This window comes from Nicotiana tabacum, chromosome 5 (assembly GCF_000715075.1).
Source record: "Nicotiana tabacum cultivar K326 chromosome 5, ASM71507v2, whole genome shotgun sequence".
Classification (NCBI taxonomy): domain Eukaryota; kingdom Viridiplantae; phylum Streptophyta; class Magnoliopsida; order Solanales; family Solanaceae; genus Nicotiana; species Nicotiana tabacum.
This window is the reverse complement of record NC_134084.1, coordinates 165,924,706-165,931,130: the sequence shown is the minus strand read 5'-3', so window position 1 is coordinate 165,931,130 and position 6,425 is coordinate 165,924,706.

Here is a 6,425-nt window from a genome sequence, read left to right as displayed (position 1 = left end):
CAAGGAATTTGGGTGCACTCACGATACTGATAGCGCCAGTTAAAGGGTTAAACCTAGAGATAGTAATACCCGACTTGAGCCAATTTTACTTGTATTGTTTGAACACCCAATTGGGCTTGAGAAAGCCAATTAGGGCAAAGTCACTCAAATCACCGAGAGGTAGAGAGTTAGTAATTTTGTGTAAAGATTATATCACGACCCCAAATATAACAAAATTGTCCTAAATTTTAGATCCCATTAGATACTCGCCTAGGTGTAAGTCACTTCCCTAGTGCTTTTTATCACTTGAGAAAACTTTACAAAAACATTGTACTTAGTTTATTTTCAGCAATCAATAGTATTGAAAGTAGAATAGTAACAAATCCAAACGTGTTTAGAAGTGCAATTAAGAGCAACGTGCATAGCTAGATTAGATAGAAACCCAATTCCCAACAAATATTAACTCCCTGTGGAAATCGATCCCGACCCGTCGGTTAAAAGCTACATCGACCACTCCTTGCCATTATATATTGGTGTAGGGATGGAGCCAATCACTTTTTGGCGCCGTTGTCGGGGAGTTAAAAGGGTTTGGCTATCTATCTCACTAGTTGTGTGTTTTGTTTTTCTTTCCTTCTATTTTACTAACTTGTGTGAGTTAATCAATTCAGGTACAAAATGGCAAACAATGATCCTAACGGAAATGTTATCCCGAGGGAGGAGGTAGATGATAATGGTGAAGCTGAGGTGCCTCTAGTACCTCAAGCTCAAAGAAGAGGCCGCCAGGCCAATAAAAATATTCCAGACCCTCCCCCAGCTCCTCCACGAGTAGCTCCTCGGGTGCTTCCAAATGAAGGGTACGCAAGTACAATTGTCCCACCTCGGATCTGGGCGGGCAATTTCTTGATTACAAATGTCATGTTGACCTTATTGGAGCAACGAGTGAAGGGATGTGTGAGACTGAGATTCTTCCCTTATTGGGCAATTTCTATATTACAAATGTCATATTGACCTTATTGGGCAATATCTAGATTACAATTGTCCCACATCTAAAGGGCTTTGTGGATACCTGCTGGGGTAGCAAACAAATAAATGTGTGAAGGGATGCATTGAGACTGAGATTCTTCCCTTTTTCACTTAGAGGGAAAGCTTTGGACTGGCTCGAAAGACTCTCCAACCATTCCATCACTACTTGGGATGAGTTGGTCGACAAGTTTATAGCCAAGTTTTTCTCACCGAAACATATGACTGCATTAAGGTATGAGATCTTAGCATTTAAACAGGAACCAAATGAACCCCTTCATGAGATCTGGGATAGATATAGAACTATGGTCAAGGAATACCCCAACAACTATATAATTGAAACAATGATCCAACAGACATTCTACCGGGGTATAAACACGACCAATCAATTTTTGGTAAACCAACTAGCAGGGGATAATTTTAGGAAGTTGCCTTATCCTAAGGCCTGTGAGATTCTTGATGAGATGGCTGACACTTTCTCAGCCTAGCAGAGTCGATGAAATGTTCCTCAAGAGAAAGAATTGCTAGAAATTGTGTTTGCAATGGAGAAGTTTAGGCCTTATCTCATGGGTGCCAAAGTAATTGTTCACACTGATCATGCGGCACTCCGTTACTTGATGACCAAAAAAGATTCTAAAGCTAGATTGATGAGATGGATTTTGTTGCTTCAAGAATTTGGCATAGAGATTGTTGATTAGAAAGGAAGTGAAAATCAAGTGGCGGACCACTTGTCCTGTTTGGAGGAGGAGGGGAGACCCAAAGATGGTCTCGAAATTAATGATGCATTCCCGGATGAACAACTCCTCTCAGTTTCTTTGAATAGTATGCCTTGGTTCCCCGATGTGGCCAATTTTCTTGTGACTGGCATTGTTCTGAGTGAGCTCTCTTCTAACCAAAAGAAGAAGCTTAAATGAGATAGCTTGGATTATTACTGGGACGAACCTTATCTTTTCAAGATTTGTAATGATGGTGTGATCCGAAGATATGTTTCGGAAGAGGAGAAAATGATTATTTTTGATGCTTGTCATTCCTCGCCTTACGGTGGTCATCATGGTGGGGCGAGAACTGCTTCAAAGGTTCTTAGCTGTGGTTTTTATTGGCCTACTCTGTATAAAGATGCTGGTGATCAACTCAAGAGATGTGATGAATATCAGAGAGTGGGTGGAATTTCAAAGAAGTATGAAATGCCTCTCACCACTATTCTTGAGGTTGACATTTTTGACATGTGAGGCATAGACTTCATGGGGCCTTTTGTGAGCTCATGTGGCAATACTTACATTCTGGTGGTCGTTGATTATGTTTCCAAGTGGGTTGAGGCCGTGTCTTTGCCAAACAACGAATCTAGGAGTGTGGTGGCATTTCTCAAGAAAAATAGGTTTGGCACTCCTCGGGCGATCATCAGTGGTGGGGGTTCTCATTTCTGCAATAAGGCATTTGACACTTCGCTTGCAAAGTATGGTGACAATCACAAGGTAACAATCCCATATCATCCTCAGGCTAGTGGACAAGTTGAGGTCTCCAACAGGGAGATAAAGAGCATATTTTCAAAGACTGTCAATGCAAATAGAACTGATTGGTCAAGGAAACTGGATGATGCTTTGTGGGCTTACAGGACTACTTATAAGACTCCAATTGGTATGTATCCATACCGGTTAGTATTTGGGAAGGCATTCCATCTTCCGGTTGAGTTAAAGCACAAGGCCATGTGGGCGCTGAGGAGGTAAAATCTTGAGTGGGATGTTGCAGCAAATCTCTGGGTAGAGCAACTCAATGAACTTGATGAGTTTAGGTTTCATGCCTATTCCAGCTCTTCCTTGTATAAGGACAAGATAAAATACTTACATGAAAAATATGCTCGTAGCAAGGAATTCAAGGAGCGTCACTTGGTTTTCTTATTCAACTCTCAGTTAAGACTGTTTTCGGGAAAGCTAATGTCAAAAATGGAGTGGCCCTTTTGAAGTGGTACATGTGACTACATTTTGTGCTCTTGATTTGAAGAATAAAAATGGTGAAGTTTTCAGAGTTAATGGGCACCGAGGCAAACATTAACTAGGAAAATTTGATGACAGCCACGTGGTGGCCTTGATCAACTTCAACTGATGATGGTAACATCCGTCGTGCCGCGACATTAAATCAGTTGCTTCTTGGGAGGCAACCCATGTATTTTTCTTCTTTTTGATTTTCTTCTTAGTGTAGGATTTGTTTTGGACTAACTGTTTGTTAGTATGTGTAGGAATGTTGGATGCAGTGCAGAAGCTAAGTCTGTAATTGGACCGCTGACCGCGCTCAAAATTCCGCGGTCAGCGGAAGCTTTTTCACGAGGGCATTATTTGGTAGCTGACGCGGGCTTGAAAAGGCCAAAATGTGAACTCTCTGTAGTTTGAACCGCGTCCGCGGTGGCTTTTTCGCGGTAAGCGGACCCTTTCCGCGGTCTCGACTACTTTTTCGCTCTTAGCGGCAAGGATGATTTTGCAGCTCTTCAGAACAGCCAAAGCCCGGACCGCAGTGGAATTGCACGGCCGCGCCAGGTAAAATTTGTGGGCCCTTAGGCTTTTTAGTATAAATAGAAGGTCATCAGACCTTTTACCCTTTCCGCTCCTTGCTCTCTCAAAAGAAAATTTCTACTGTTCATCGTCCTACTCTAAGCCATAATCTGCACAACACCAATTAGAAGTCAATTTCCAACATCATCAAACTATTGGTATGCTCAAATCATCACATTACTTTTTAATTTTGTGCTTTTCTTTTCTCTTAGTTTAGCTTTTTCTTTTTTATTATTAGGGTTTGATTAATCCACATAATATGGGCATTGAGATTAAAAATTCATGTGGATACTTGTTGAGTAGGCTTAATGAGGGGTACGGTTGTTCATTTTATCAATTGATAGCCTAATCTGTATGCTAGTAAGAACCCTACAGTTGCCCGTTTAATTTTTGAATTCCGCGGCCGCGACTGTAATTCTGCGGTCAGCGTTCTTGTGAAAGCCTGAGCTAAAAATGGTTTATTTTCCGCGGTCAATGGTGGAAATTCCACTAACACCGGCCTAATTTATGCGAGTGCGCTTCCTTTTTTGCGGACAGCGGATTCTAAGTTCAGAAAATGGTCAATTTGGGTCTGTGACCGCGTTTGTTTTTCCGCGGATAGTGGTTCAACTTTCGCGGCCGTGCCCAAAATTCCTCTTCTAGTGGTACCTTAGATTCAGAGGCTGGGTAGTCTGATCCCCAGGCCTCCGTGGCCGCGGCCCTTTTTCCGCTGTCAGCGGTTCCTATTCCACGGCCGACCTCCTTTTTCCGTTGTCAGCGGATTTGTGCTTGTGAAACACTGTCAACTTTTTATTTGTTTTTCTCTGCTGATTCTTCTAACACCAATACTAATGATCTTTAACTGATTTTCTCTGTAGACAATGGTACGATCTAGAGGTGTCGATGATACACAAAAAGAGAGGGCTAAATCCTACAAAGGCAAGGAACGAGGAGGTCAAGGAAGGACCGAATTACCATTAGCGGTCCAAAAATCGATAGAAAAGCTAAGGAAGACAATCAAAACTGCGGACAGAGCCACATACCATTCGGAGGGTAGTGAGTACGTCCCCTCCCGGGAAGCTTCAGAAGGGAATTCAGTGCCAACCCATATTCCCGCAGATTTCCAGGGGAGATTTCAGTTGAGAGATGAGCCTACACCCCCATATTCCCCTACTTCTCCTGCTTCTTCTGAGTGGTCTGATGACTCAGAGGAAAGTAGTGAATATTCGGCATCAGCCTCTCCTCTAGTTTCTCTACCTAGACAGGACCCAATCAATGTAGATGCTGAGATCCCTGATGACGGGAGGGGTGGTGACACCTAAACAGGAGGGTTGGAGAGAACAAGGAACCCAGTGGCGTGGCAAGAAAGATTTGTCAATAAGAAAGCCTACCACAAATTTCGGGAATGGTCGCCTCAGAGGTCACTCACACATGAGAGGCATTTTATAGAAAAGGATCTTCTACCCCACAACCCCAATGTGAAGAGGCAGTTTGATGAAAGAGTGGGATAGAAATTCTTCCCAAGCAAGCTTCCGGAGGCACATAAGCATTTAGTGAAAGAGTTCTATACCAACGTAGCCCATATCAAAAAGGGCACATTTGTGACTAAGGTGTGGAACCGGAAGATCAGATTTGATGGCAAGACGTTGAATGACTATGCTGGGTTTAATGATGAGGATGAGTCCTTGTATTTGGAGAAGGTAGCCATAGATGAGTTGATCCGCTCGTGGCTAGCATCACTGATTGCTCTCCCGGGGACTACTCCAACTTGGCTGACACCTGGGGTCCCAATCTACAGGAACACATTGAGCTTTGAGGCGAAGGGTTGGGAGACGTTCGTGTGTAGCCGGTTAGACCCCACTACTCATGATAGTGATATGCCGGTCTCCCGGGCTATTCTAGTGGGGCCATCATAGCGGGGAACCCAATCAAAGTCGGGAACATTATGTCCAAGGTGATCACCAGAGTAGTCAACAAGAATGAGAGCTCATACCCTTTCCCGAACTTCCTCACCATGTACCTAGAGGATCAGGATGTCGAGGGAAGGGACTTTGATACGAAGGTGAAACCAAAGAGACCATTCTCTTGGTACAACCTTCAGGGTTCTTACAACCCCAAGTCCAAGGGCAAATCCTCCACTTCCACTGGCCAGTCTGAAGAGCCAGGAGTGGTGGCCACTGGTTCCGAGACTCCTACTGCCATACCACAGCCTCCTTCCGGACCATCTACTTCCATGCCTACTTCGGTGCTTTCTTCATCAGCTTACCCTCTCACTGCACTGAGGGTTAACCAGACTCTGTCCAGCATCAACAACTGGATGCAGGCAGTGATATCAAAGTTGTCTATCATATCCAGCACAGTGGTAGCTCAGTCAGCTCCGGTACAGCCTCAGGTGCCAACTTCCACAGAGGAATCACTAAAGGAGCTTTTAGACATCCAGAAGAAGCTCCTGGAGAACCGGAAGCTAATTATGGCCACTTTGGAGGCACGGGTAAAGGCAATTACGGACCTGAGCAAGCAAACAAAAAAAAAAAAAAACTAGGACTTCAAAGGAATCGATAAAGCTACTGAGGAAGGAGGTGGAAAATATTAGATCAGCTGGAGACATCCCATTGGATCTACTATTGGAGGAACAAGTCCCAGCAGTTGAGGCAGCACAGGCACCAAAGTAGGAGGCTGATAGAGAGACCATGAGGAGAGGGGTGATTCTCCATACTAATGACTTGGAGATTGAGTTGGAGGACCCCGAGGGAGGTTACTCAGCCCAGCCACAGGACCCAGGCCAGTCACAGGACCCAGCCGGTGACCCCATGCAGATAGAGGATCCATAGGGAGTTTTCTTTACTCTCTAACCCCTCTTTGATCTTATTTTTTCTATTAGCATTGAGAACAATGCTAGTTTTT